Source organism: Cervus canadensis, chromosome 3, assembly GCF_019320065.1.
Source record: "Cervus canadensis isolate Bull #8, Minnesota chromosome 3, ASM1932006v1, whole genome shotgun sequence".
NCBI lineage: Eukaryota > Metazoa > Chordata > Mammalia > Artiodactyla > Cervidae > Cervus > Cervus canadensis.
Genome location: NC_057388.1, coordinates 99,145,446 through 99,159,682, shown reverse-complemented (window position 1 = coordinate 99,159,682; position 14,237 = coordinate 99,145,446). Strand labels below are relative to the sequence as shown.

The following is a 14,237-nucleotide window of genomic DNA, read 5'->3' as shown; positions in this document are numbered from 1 at the left end:
TACAACATCTTACACGATATTGGGTTTTCCTTTAATCCGTTTACCAACCAGTCGTCCAAATCCTGGAAGCCTTTTCCCATAAGACAACATTGACCAGAGTGTTTTCCATGGAACACCAAACCTAGGAGAAAACTTCTTTACGATGAAGCAGAGGCAGTAACTCTGGGAAACTTTGCACGTGACTTCTCACCCAAGAAGATGCATAATCCACAGTCAGGTAAGTTAACCTGTCCGACCTAGGGGTATTTCACAAACTTATTACACGGTGTTCCTTAAAACAAAAACAAAACATACTGCTTAGGAACCTTTCTGGTGGTCCAGTGGCTAAGACTCCACACTCCCAATGCAGGGGGCCTGGGTTCAATCCCTGGTCAGGGAACTAGATCCCATAGGCCCCAACTAAAGACCTCACATGCCGCAACTAAGACTCGACACAGCCAAACAGAAAACAAAACAAACAAACCAAAAAAACTCAAGAAAAACAAAAACAAAGAAAACCATTGCTCATATTAACCTCCAGTGAGAAAGCTGCTACAAGAGACAGAATGTTATCAAATAGAATCCTAAGCCCACTTTTAGCTAACAGAGATGTGATGTACCTAAAATGAGTTTAAGAGCTTTTCTTGATGTTCCCTGCATCTTGTTTGCTCTGTCGCCGCAGACGGGACAGTAACAGCCTAAAGAAATACGCAACGTTTGGGAAGGCTGGGTGGGGTTGATAGTACTGCAGGGGCCCAAGCACTTTAGTGGCTGTGATCTGTGTTTCCAAAGGTCACTAAGTCAGGAGCAGAGCAGAGGGCCGTGTATAGGCAGCGGGCCTAGGGAGGACCCTGCTATGTCAAGAGGAGAAAGGAGGAGGAGGCAGGGCTGGACTGAGGGACGGTTTAGTGACTGACGGCTGGTAGAGGCAGCTGCAAGCAATGTGTCGGGGGGACTTGGCATAAATGAAATCATGTGTGTGGGAAGCATGTAGGTGTGTTTGTGTGTGTAGCGACAGCCATCGTGTACAAACACGTATGGTACCATCACTCCTTGGGAGAGCAGTGGTCCCAAACTTGGGGGGTTATAAAGCACCCAGGGTCCCTCCTGCTCTGCCCTGGGGTTCAGACAGAATTCTAAGTGGGTGCCCAGAGTGGATTACGTCTCACCCCAGACCCTGTGAATCGGAATCTTGGGGGACAGGATGGAGTGCTTTCCTTTTCAAAGATCCCTCAGGTGATTTCTGTTGGTCAGCCTAGCGAGACCCTGTGTGAGGGCAGAGGTTCTGTGTCTAACCTTGAGACATGAATCCAGGTGAGGGAAGAAACAGGGGGGATGAGGGAAGGAGACGGTGACGGGCTGGGAGAGCCAGAGCTGGAGAATGCTCCATTTTGACACCAGTTTTCAAGAATCCAAATTTCAACAAAACCTGGAGGCCTCCTTGGGTTTAGAAACCTGGTGTGCATGATATTGTTTACTAAAGTTTAGATTTAGGACAGGAAGAGGGGGAGAGAGAGAGACAGCATGCGTGCATGTGTGTACGTGCATGTGCATGCTGAGTTCAAATCTGAGCGGCACTTGGGACCACGGGTTTGGAGCCTGGTAGAAATTTCTGAGCTAGAGACGTGGACTGAGTCAACATCTTGTAAATCGAAGCTCTGGATGTGACTGAAGTCACCCAAGAGCTCTCTATGAACTGTACCTACACAGGATACTTTACAAAAGGGAGACAGTTCTTCTCATCAAACGGGGCACAGTCCTCCTGATTAAGTCCAGTGATCTGTTCTGGGAGAGAAGGTCAACCTCAAGAAAATTGATCTTGACCTTATGATCTTCGCAAGTTGCCAATAGCTGATAAAACTTGAGGGACACTATTTTAAGGGTGTTCTACAAGCAGAAATGGGAATACCAGACCACCTTACCTGCCTCCTGAGAAATCTGTATGCAGGTCAAGCAACAGTTAGAACTGGAAATGAAACAACGGACTGGTTCAAAATTGGGAAAGGAGTATGTCAATGTTATATATTGTCACTCTGGTTATTTAACGTATATGTGGGGTACATCATTCAAAATGCTGGGCTGGATGTATCACAAGCTGGAATCAGGATTGCTGGGAGAAATATCAACAACCTCAGATTTGCAGATGATACCACTCTAATGGCAGAAGGCAAAGAGGAACTAAAGAGTCTCTTGATGAAGGTGAAAGGAGAGTGAAACAGCTGGCTTAAAACTCAACATTCAAAAAGTTAAGATCATGACATCTAGTTCCATTACTTCATGGCAAATACATGGGTGGAAAAGTGGAAACTATGGCAGATTTTGTTTTCTTGGGCTCCAAAATCACTGTAGATTGTAACCACAGACATGAAATTAAAAGATGCTAGCTCCTTGGAAGAAAAGCTATGACAAAACTAGACAGCATATTAAAAAGCAGAGACATTACTTTGCCAACAAAGGTCTGTATAGTCAAAGCTATGGTTTTTCCAGTAGTCATGTATGGATACGAGAGTTGGACTATAAAGAAAACTGAGCACCAAAGAATTGATGCTTTTGAATTGTGGTGCTGAAAAAGACTCGAGAATCCCTTGGACTGCAAGGAGATCAAACCAGTCCATCCTAAAAGAAATCAACCCTGAATATTCATTGGAAGGACCAATGCTGAAGCTCCAAAACTTTGCTCTCCTCATGTGAAGAGCCAACTCATTGGAAAAGACCCTGATGCTGGGAAATATTGAAGGCAGGAGGAGAAGGGGATGACAGAGGATGAGATGGTTGGATGGCATCACCAACTCAATGGATACGAGTTTGAGCAAGCTCCAGGAGATACAGGAGAACAGAGGAGCCTGGCGTGCTGCAGTCCATAGAATTGCAAAGAGACAGACATGACTTAGCAATTTAACAACAACAACTGCAAGCAGAGTGGGCAGGACAGAAAGAATGTGGTTGATAAATCAAAACCTAATCACTTAATTACCACATGGACCTAATTACCTACCAATTGGACATGGCCCATCTTGTTGATAACATACATCTTACTGTTGTGTTAATAGGATTAGTTGGGGTATCTTCCTGCCTTCACATCATTTCAGTTGTTCTGTGACTTGGCAACTTTTAAAAATTTCTGTGGTTTTCTATCTCTTGTCAATATTCCCATAGGTGGGAAAAAACTCTGCGGGCTCTCACTCAAGATGGCCCATTACGCAGGTCATCTGTGCAACCTATGGAGAAGTCCTGTGTGACAAAATGGGAAGAGGTGGGGAAGGATCTGTCAGTCCCCACAGACATGAGTGAGGATTTCATTCTGGGTGAGGATTTATATTTTTATATGCTTCTGCACTTCTAAATTCAAGTTTTGAAAAATGTGCGTTAGTAACTGGAAATACACCCATGTAGGCACCTGGTGGGTCCTCGGTTAATGAACTCAATGCAGGACATGTTGCCACTGCTATTCTGATAGCTGAGCTAATGATGTACTTTGATGGAGTTCCAGAGTGTGTGTGGGCTAACAGGCCCAGATGGGCAAGGACCTGCCTGACCCAGTGTCCTAAGGTGATGAGTCCAACTTTCAGACCTGTGGACTGGCAACCCACTGGGGAGGGTGGGGTACAGAATTCCCTCCACCTCCTGCCGCCGCCACCACCAACTCCCTGGGCTTCTCTGGGGAACTCATAGAGATTCTAAATGTCTCTGTTAGGAAACACCTCAAATAAAGGGCGAGTGCTTCCCTGGTGGCTCAGACGGTAAAGAATCTGCCTGCAATGCAGGAGACCCGGGTTTGATCACTGGGTGGGCAAGATCCCCTGGAGAAGAGAATGGCAACCCACGCCAGTGTTCTTGCCTGGAGAATCTCATGGACAGAGGAGCCTGGCGGGCTGCAGTCCATGGGGTCGCAAAGAGTTGGACACGACTGAGCAACTCACACACACACACACACACACACACAGATATTACAGCACTGGGGATCACAGCATCTTTCCATTCACCCCAAGTACAGTGGTGCTTTGGGTAAGTAATGAGACCTTCCTTGTTTCACAAGGAGCAGGCTATAGACTGGGTTATTTTATTTCTCGGGAGCACTTACTGACTGATTAGTGAGGATCCAAGAAAGGCAAATGTTCTAATGCGTGGTCACATCTTCTCAATAATGTCCCCCATGTCTTGGGGTTTGAGCCTAATTCTAATTAGACTTTAAGACTAATTATAGTCACAGTTACCAATTAAGTGAAAAGAACTAGCCAAGCCCTTCCCTTGGGAGCAAGGCTCCACTGTGTGCCCAGAGCTGGCTGCGACACTGGCCAGGCAAGGAGGGACAGCAGAAACGCGGCTGCCAGACCTCAGAGACGTCAAGCCCGGGGGAGGCAGGTTAGCTGCGATGGGGTGGAAGGAGGGGAACATTCCTGTGGCTGCGGGCCCCATGGTGTGCCCGACAGCCGATCAGCAAACATCTGTTGAACTTCTCTGTTTGTACTAAGCATTATGCTAGATGTTAGAGGGATAAAAGGGAGAATAAGATAGGATCGCTGTTCTTGAGAATTTTTAATTAAATCTAAAATAAAAAGATGAAAAAAAACCACCTTATAATCTCATTGGGGATAGGAGACAGACAAATGAAAAGCTGAGGATGAAGTGGAAATAGCACCAGACGGGGGATTAAAAGGCCTGAGTTTAGCATCCGCTCTGAACAGTTGGTACCCTCATTGGTAAATCAGGGAGCTGGAGCAGATAGCTAGAAGGTCCCTCCTATATCGAGTCATCTTTAGGAAAAGAAGGAATAATACCCAGAAGTAAATGGTAAGAGACAACTATGTGGGGCCAAGGGAGGTTTCCCAGAGGAAGCAGAGTCTTGAAAAAGGAGCAGGGTGTCTGCAGGCAATAAACAGAAGGGGGTTCTCACCTGGCCTGGAGAGCATCCTTCCTTTAGTCCCAGTGCCGCAGGGACCTGGTCTCTAAGCCTGAGTTGAGAAGACATGTCTGCACCCCATTCCCATCATACCTCTGACTTCTGAAATGCTCACTGCCGTCATCCTGGACAGGCTTTCATCACTTCCCACAGAACCTCTGTAGCGGGTCAGTGATGCTCCACCTTCTTCTTCCAGCTATATGTGAAAAAATGTAAAGCCCACCTCTTTAACCTGCCTGTATGGCCTCACCTGGGTAGATGCTTCCTACCTACTTGACCTCATCTCTCAGCTTGACCCCCAGACACCCTGTACGCCAGTCACACGAGAGAACATTCTGTGGCTCAAACGGGCTAACCTGTCGTCACCCCAGGGCCTTTGCCCTTGCTGTTCTCTCACTAAAATGGTCTTCTTCTTGACATCTTCTGGGATCTCAACTCCAGTGCCATCCTCTCAGAGACCCTCCCTGGTCCTCTCCTAAAGCAGTCCCTCTTCCAGGGATGTTCAAACCACGTGCCACAGTGGTGCCTCTGGAGCTGCCCCTGGGAAGGAAGAGGGAGTAAAAAAGACTCCTAGCCCTCTCTCCTCCCTTTGGCCAGGACAAGCCCTGCTCTGATCTGTTTCCATGTGAAGTTTCATTTGATCTAAACATTTTTGAAAAGCACTAGCTTTGTCCATTCACAAGGGGCCTGTAAGGTCTGTCATTATAGGAACTGTGCTTTGGACAGCAAAGTTCAATGGCCCTTCTATTAGTTTCAAGTCCTGCCTTTGGCAGAAATAGCTAATCAATCTCAACCCTCACTCCTGCTGGTTCTGGAAGGGGCCTCAGACTCCTACTCAGCCATGCCCTCCGGGCAGCCGACCCTAACTGGTCAGTTGTAGCTACTCAGAAGAAGAAGTGAAATCTAATTACCCTTTTGGCAGCAAGACTCCCACTCGCTTGGACTCAGAGTTCAGGGAACCCAGTTAGATATGAACACCACCACCCCAGATTCCCACAGCCTGGGAGTTGGTGCTAACAAGACCCACTGACACAGATGGGTCCTCCAGACCCCTCTAGAGTAGAGTCCCTCCTTGCAAACTCCACCTGCGAACGGGAAGGCAGGGCCAAGGGGTGTTAACAGTGACCTCTGTAAACATAAATGCTTGCTCGTGATTCACACACAGCATCTGCTTCCCTGGATGACCAGCTCTACCTGAAGTGTAGTCAGGAATCACACCCACGATGTCACCTGGCAACCTATGGCCCAGCCCCGGTCACTCTTGTCTGCCTGTCCCGGCAGCACTTGGCTGGAAGAGGAGAGGGTGGGATCACTGCATCACGCCTCCACTCCCCCTAGCATCCCCACTCTAGACACAGCTGATGCTTAGTGAGGGTGAGACAGAGGAAACAGCTTTCATGTCCAGACGGCCAACTCCTTGTTTCAACACCAAGTACAGCTTTCTCACCCACCCCCTTCTCTGTGCAGCCATCTCTAATGGCTCTCTGGTTGCCAGATACCAGATTCTACTTTCTCCCTACTTTTAGTTTCTTGGCTGTTTGACAGCTTTTTCCTGCTAGGCTGTCTCTTCTCTGAGTTTCCAAGCTGCCCCTCGATCCAGGCTTGGCCCCCTCTCCCTTGAGGTCCCTATTTCCTCCTTTGTTTTTTTAGGCTTGGGGCTCCCCCAGTTCTCCTTGGACCCCGCATCCTTTCTGACCACTTCACCCTCTCCTCCGACTTGAACCACGACCAGAACATGACTGAGTCGTAGGATTATGTGATAGTCTGTGGTATCACACATTATGCAATAATGTGTCCTAACCCCCAGGGGACATGTATGTTCCAGGTTCTTGCTTGGCTATACATAGATTCCCAGCACTTCCTCCATAATCCTTAAGTTTCTGACTTTTTTTCTTTCAAAGTCCTTCTTCCTTACTGCTATTGCTACTGCTGCTAAGTCACTTCAGTCGTGTGCGACCCCATAGATGGCAGCCCACCAGGCTCCCCCGTCCCTGGGATTCTCCAGGCAAGAACACTGGAGTGGGTTGCCATTTCCTTCTCCAATGCATGAAAGTGAAAAATGAAAGTAAAGTCGCTCAGTCGTGTCCGACTCTCAGCGACCGCATGGACTGCAGCCTACCAGGCTCCTCCGTCCATGGGATGTTCCAGGCAAGAGTACTGGAGTGGGGTGCCATTGCCTTCTCCGCCTTCTTCTTTAGCAGGGTGTAAACCATCCCAGCTTGTCTGGGAGTTGGTGGGGTAGAGGGTGTGTCCCTGGGAAGTGTGACTTCTGGCCCTAAAATGAGAAAGACCTGGGCTAAGTGGGACACAGTGGTCACCCTTCCGACAGGTTCCCTCCTGCCTTGCACCCTGGGGCCCATCGGTGATACTGCACCGACTACAAACATGAATCCTCGCTTGTAAGTTGCATGTGTGTGCTAAGTCGCTTCAGACATGCCCAATTCTTTGGGACCCTATGGACTGTAGCCCACCAGGCTCCTCTGTCCATGGAATTCTCTAGGCAAGAACACTGGAGTGGGTTGCCATGCCCTCCTCCAGGGCATCTTCCTGACCCAGGGATTGAACCTGTGTCTCTTAAGTCTCCTACATTGGCAAGCGGGTTCTTTACCACTAACGCCACCTGGGACTCCTCACTTGTAAGTTACAGAAGACCTAACACCTGAAGCACAGAAACTTGGATCTCTGGATGGGTTGCCACATTAAGAAATGCCAGGCTGGGAGAGCATTTTTTTGGGGAACTTAATTCTCTTGCAACTGTGGAATGTCACGAGGGAGCACTTATTCTGCAGCCCCCAAATGGTTTGAACCCAGTACCAGCTGGAAGGTTGATTACTAGGGTGTTTTTAAGCTGATATTCAGAGTTCTGGCATCAACCCCTGTTCAGACCACTTCAGAGCAGTGGCTGCAGGTATGTAAGGCGGGTGGGATGGGGCCTCCTGAGCGACTGCTGCTTTAGCATCCACGGGAGGAGAGAGGAGAACACGTGTTTCCACTCCCTTCAGGGACTGTCAGAGAAGCCTCAGCAGGAACCCCAGAGCCACGGACCCTGTGGAGAAATAGCACTGAAATTGCAGTCTCGGGCCAGGCGGCGGAAGTGCTCTTACTAATTCAAGAAGCCATTGCCTAGGAAACCGAGGGCCTGGCGAAGGTTCTCGCAGGAATGCAGGGTGGTCTCATACTGTGTGCACAGGCATTTTTCCCAAATAGCTATTCCTTCTGTGACCAAGTTGCACCCAAAACTTCACTGGAGTAGAATTTCTGCAGCTTTCCAGGGCCAGAAATCCATCTGGGCGACATTTTCTGCTCTTGAGAGTATGGAGTGACGTCTGTGTATCCCTGACCCCCACGGGGTGCCTTGTTGCTATGGCACTCAGAGGGCCTCTGTCGTGACCCCAGTCTGTGCCAATGTGCCCTCGTGGGCGTGTGTGTCAGGGAGGTCAGGGAGCAGCCAGAGCCCTCCCCAAGACCCTCCCCCTTCCACCCTTCTCTGATCTGGAAATCCGTAAAGAAGCAAATCAGCAAACAGAAGAAGGTTCCCTCCTCCTCTCACAGTGCCCTGCATCCGGGGAAGCTGATGAACACAAACCCTTCCTCTGCTTAGATGAAACACCTCAGCAGCATTTGGCTCTCGAGAGCGCTTTATAGCTTTGCTCAGACCTGCATGGAATATAAATCACTGCTGAATTATACACCATTGCGTCAGCAGCAGCCGGCAGGCAGGTCACATGGGGCTTTACAGCCAAGGTGCCTTAGGGGTTTGCCGGGATGAGGCAGGGGGTGGTGACAGGCTCCGAGGCAGAACTCGCAGCAGGGGATGGGGCCCCGAGTTAGGACAGAACCATCCATCATTCTCCACACTCTGCAGCTGCTCTGGGCAGAGTCGCTGCGTGAATGCCACCACACCCCCAGGGCAAGCAGTGTCTGTATCCCCGAGGCTGTGTCTGCACGCTGCAAGGCTGGTCTCTGTCCGGGCATGATGGTGCCACAGCATGCCGCCAGGGCCAGGGCCTGGCTGGTTCAGCTGGGTTGCCATTGGCTGTCAAGAAATGCTTCCACATTCCTATAATACTACTTGGAGTTTCATCCCTTGGTTTTTCCATATCTCCAGGGTGGCCACCAAATCTGGAAACACAGGAGTCATGGACTGAATTGTGTCCTCATAAATTATTGAAGGTTTAATCCCTCAATATTTCAGAATGTGACTGTATTTGGAGATAGGGCTGTTGAAGAGCTAATTAAATTAAAATGAGGCTCTCAGGGTGGGCCCTAAGCCAATCTGGGGCTTCCCAGGCGGCACTAGTAGTAAAGAATCCTTGTGCCAATGCAGGAGCTGCAGGAGACGGGGGTTCGATCCCTGGGTCAGGAAGATGACATACAGAAGGAAGTGGCAACCCACTCCAGTCTTCTGGCCTGGGAAATCCCAGTCCATGGGGTCAAAAGAGTTGGACACGACTGAGCACCATCTCCAGGTGTAAGCCAGTGTGACTGGAATCTTCGTAAGAAGAGATTAGGACATACAAAGAGACACGAGACAGCCATGTGCACAAAGGGAAGGAAGACCATGGGAAGAGGCGGCAAGAGGGAGGCCGTCCACAGGGCCAGGAGAGAGGCCTCAGAGACCTTGATCTTGGACTTCCAGCTTCCAGAATTGTGTTAAAATGAATTTCTCTTGTTTAAGCTACCCACTGTGTGGTTTTTTGTTTTGGCAGCACGTGTGATCTGATACAACATGCCTGCTAAGTCACTTCAGTCGTGTCCGACTCTTTGCGACCCTATGGACTCTAGCCCACCAGGCTCCTCTGTCTCTGATACAACAGGTGAGTATATAATAATTGGCTTATTAACAGAACGTCTACCACATGCGATAAAATAAGGCTATGTTACCAGACTTGATGGCCAGCCGGTAGCTGAAACAGGCATCTAAACCCAGCCATACAAAATGATAGCTGCTGGGCATCAGGTGGATTCTTCTCCATCTTGTCTCCCTCATCTATGCATTGACATTTACTCCCACTCCATCCCATCAAAACACTTATTCTTCTGGGTGTATGTTAGATTTGATCACAAGTTCACTGGCCCTGGTGACCTCTACACCCAAGACAGAGCCTTTTCTTTCTTGGGAAGGGAGCGTCAGTGGGTTCAACTGCCATGATGGGAACTGACTAAGGTCAGAGCACCACTGTCCCATCTCCTAGACTGGACTCTGCCATTTCCACCCTCTGACCAGTCTGCACAGAGCCCTGGCAGCCATCCTGGCCCTTTTCCTTCATGGCCCAATCTAAGTCCCGAATTTCCCAAGAAGTCTTCTCTGAGTATGCCCGGCACAGTCCACATTTGTTTCAGAATCCTTAAAGCATTTTCCGTCTGGAACAGGCAGTCTGACAATTAGCTGTAGGAACCTTCTCTTGTTCCCGGTTTTATCTCTGTCCAGCTACATTATAACTGCCTCCAGAGCGGGCATGGCAGCAATGTCTCCTTTTGTATTGCACACAGCTCTGCGCAGTAAATCCCTATCACTGGAGGAAACGGATTTCTGGGCTTCGGAACTTTTAAGTGAAAATATGGACTTGGAAAGACAGAAGGGAATAAAAGAGATACCACAGCTGGCCCTCCCACTCTCCTTTCTCCTAAATCATTCTGTGGCTGGTGAAGTGTGTGTATGTGTGTGTGTGTGCATGCCCACACATGTCCATGCCTACTTACCTTGTGTTTCAATGGGTACCTTGGATTTCAGGAAGCATTTTTGTTCCTATAGAAATTCAGCATCAGAATAATACCCTCTCTGCAGGATTATTTTGCAGAGCTATAATAATAAATGTGGAAAAGCTTAGAGAAGTTAAAATTGCTTTCTATAGGTAAGGTATAATATTAGAAAGGGAAAGCTTTAAGTGAGGACAGAGAAAAATTGTTCTGGAGGACAAGAAAAATTGTGCTCGCCGCTTTTCATCTCCATCACCCATTCCATTCTCTCCCGGCCCTGTCGAAGGGCAAGTGCCAAACTGGGAAGCACTTGTTCTCAGCAGAGACCAAAGTGCTCACTCAGGACCCTCAGTTCTGTGTGCTTTGTTGGAACTCAAACCATGGGATCTGAAAGATCTCAGAATACAGTCCTGAGACCCATCTTGGTAAAAGAACTTATCTTGGGGCTCAGAGCAGTTTCAGCATCTACCAGGGGTTACATCCTGACATTGGTGGGTTTGCAACGAAGCTTGTGCTCGACCAGGAGGGGTAAAAGGAAGCAGCCCTCAGAGAAGGGTTGGAAATTGCTAGGTGACATGAGGTGGGGACCTTTTATGAGTGCTATAGAAGCTCTGACCCTGGTTTCTCTGGAATGCAGAGGCAGCATTTACAGCTATCCCATCTACTAAATTATAAAATTCATTTATTAAACACCTATTGCCTAGGGGACTGAGAAAGCTGTATTCAACTGTATTTAGTCTACACAGAACACTTTTCCTTCTTTCTTCTTTTTGTAAAAAAAAATGTATTTATTTATTTGGCTGCATCAGGTCTTAGTTGCACCATGTGGGGTCTAGTTCCCCGACCAGGGATTGAACCCAGGACCCCTGAGCATAGGGTCTTAGCCACTGGACCACCAGGGAAGTGCCCCCTTCTTTCTTCTTTTGTTAAAACATCACCACCACTCTTTCTCCCAAGGAAGCCATTCTGTGATCACAATGATTAAATTCAGGCAGATGCACTTGACTCAAGCCAAGTCTCAGTTTTTGTATCCTCTGTACCTCTTGAAGTTGCTGTGAAGTTACATATATTTATGCAAATCACATATGTACATACAAATCCCATAAATTATATAATTCATATAGTAATTCAAAATTAAATAATCTGCTGAAGGTTCCAAGGTATAAGGAACAGAGCAAATACCTGATTTTGTTGTAAAGCCTCAAACTATTTGATTGTGGAAATACCCAAGAACTATTCATCACAATGGCTTCCATTGACCCCATTAAAAAACAGCATCCTCCAGGAGAAGCAACCACTGGCCCACTTCACTCTTGACCACTGGCCTTGGATATTCCATACCTCAAGGAATGAAAAGCTGGGAAGATCTGAGCCTGGTGGTCTGTGGTGAGCTGTGAGCTTTCCAAATAGGGCAGGAAAGAGAGTTCTAGAGGGCAAATGAAGCAAGAAAACAGCATCACCTTTTTCTCAGTGTGAATCTTTGCAGCTTCCTATCCATCTGGGCCTTGGTTCAGAGCTGAGAGTTAGTGGATCCAACTGGCTTCTTAACTAGACTGAGAGTGGCGTCCACAGCTGTGCAGAAAGGAACATTCTCAAGCTGTGAATAGTGAGCTTCCAAGCGGAAGGCCACTTAGAACATGCCATCTTCCTGCTCCTGCTTCTCTTTCCTCTTCTTCTCTCTCTAAACCAATGCCTTCTGGCGGACAACAATGGTCCATAGAGCAAACTCTGAGAACCTCTAGAGCAGAGGGCAATCTTGCCCTGGGTTTCTTTCTGGGGGCAATGCTTGAAGGCATACAAAACCTCCTGCAGGCCATCTCTGATACTATATACTTTTCTGGTCACTGTACCAGTCATCTTCCTAAGTAGATACAAGAGAAAGCCTCATCTCCACACCCCAATCCTACCTCACCACCCGCTCCCACCCACAGAGCCAGCGTGAAGCCCAGTACAAACTGATCTTTCATTATGTTTGAGTCACTGTCTTGGTCATCATGAGACTCTCCTGGCCCACCCAGAGGTCCCCCAGGGTCAGCCCGCACCAGCTTCCTGGGAGAAGACCTGCTACTGACCAGGATATAGCTTCGTGGAAAGACAACTCCATCAAGAATCAGAAAACCCAGGTTCTGGTTCCATTCTTTCCCAAGAAGTGGATTAAATCACCTCATCTCTCTTGGCTATGATCTCCTTGAACACAGAATACAGGGGGTAGACCAGATCTCTAAGATTCTTCTGATTAAGTGATTCTATGACTCTAGGTATTGGGACAAAAAGGTGCCATTCTCTTTGAATTGTTCTAGGACTTGCCATTACTTATTTTGTCAGACATGAGTCACCTGGAGAGAAGATGCTGGTTCTCACATGCACAGAAGGGCTGGTGAATGAGACCATTAGATGTCATTATTCACCATCAGTGTGAATACGAGGCTTAGCTCGAAATGGCCTTGATTCAAAACGTAGAAGGATAGGGACCCAGCTGTTTAAGTGTCTGGAAGAAACTGGCTCTCTGGCTTCTGCCCTATCTGATCCAAGCCAATGCCATGATCACTAGTAGAAGAGAGAGGCTTGGGGTGGTAGCCAGATCAGGAGAGCCTGCCACCTAGTTTGGCTTATGTTTCCACATGTATGGCACATCTGTCGGCTTCACTTGGCCCTCCCTTGAGATGAAAACCTGTACCCAAGTGGTTTGGGCATGCTGTAACCCCACCACTGGGCCACTGAACACATATATAGTCTTATATGAATCAAACATTTATTTGTACTATTTATAATATGATGGGCTTCCCTGGTAGCGCAACTGGTAAAGAATCTGCCTGCAATGTGGGAGACCTGGGTTTGATCCCTGGGTTGGGAAGATACCCTGGAGAAGGGAACAGCTACCCACTCCAGTATTCTGGCCTGGAGAATTCCATACAGTCAATGCGGTTCGCAAAGAGTTGGACACAGCTGAGCAATTTTCACTTTTCACTTTCACATAATATGATAGGCATTGTTCCAAAAGCTTTAGAAATGGTAGTTCTTTGAATCCTCAGAACAAAACCTTATGAGGTTTAGGAAGGGAAAGTAAGACATAGAGAGGTTAAGTAAATTGCCCAAGATCACTCAGCTGCTATGTACTGGAGCCAGGATTCAAATCTATGCTTTTGCCACTTGTTTTCCCTCATTCCAGCTCTTTCATGTGCATGGGTATTGTCTCTGGCACTGGACTGTAAGCAATGTAAGCAGAGAGAGCTCTTCTCTTCCCCAACAAGATCCTATACATGGTGGTTTTTAAGTAAGATTTATCTACTAGATGGTGAGATTGGGAGAAGAGGGCCTATCATTATCAAAATGGCCATAAGGAGTCTGAGGTGACCCTCCGACTCATGGCTTAGTTAATAAAAATCTCATGGCTGACTTCTCCAGATAACTAGGAAAACTGATCACAGTCCACACATAACTTCACTCTGGTCTATTTTGGGTCAAAGGGTGACTTCCTCTAGAGGGACATGAGTTTTCCATGAGGATCAGGATGTTTTGGTTGAGAAAGGAAAGGAATCAAGATCTAGAACATCAACTATCTTTCAATAAGACTTTTGGTAGCTTCCCAGGAGGCCAGAAACCAAACCCAGTGGGCAGAGTGACCTGGTGGTCAGAAGCCCCAGGGGAGCTCAGTATG

The 14,237-nt window shown here is 47.8% G+C and overlaps 1 protein-coding gene across 2 annotated transcripts in view; it reads right to left on the bottom strand.

Annotated features, from left to right (window-relative positions):
- Positions 1–14,237, bottom strand: part of TMEM178B (transmembrane protein 178B) — a 398,699-nt gene that overhangs the window by 10,698 nt on the left and 373,764 nt on the right. The window lies entirely within an intron of this gene.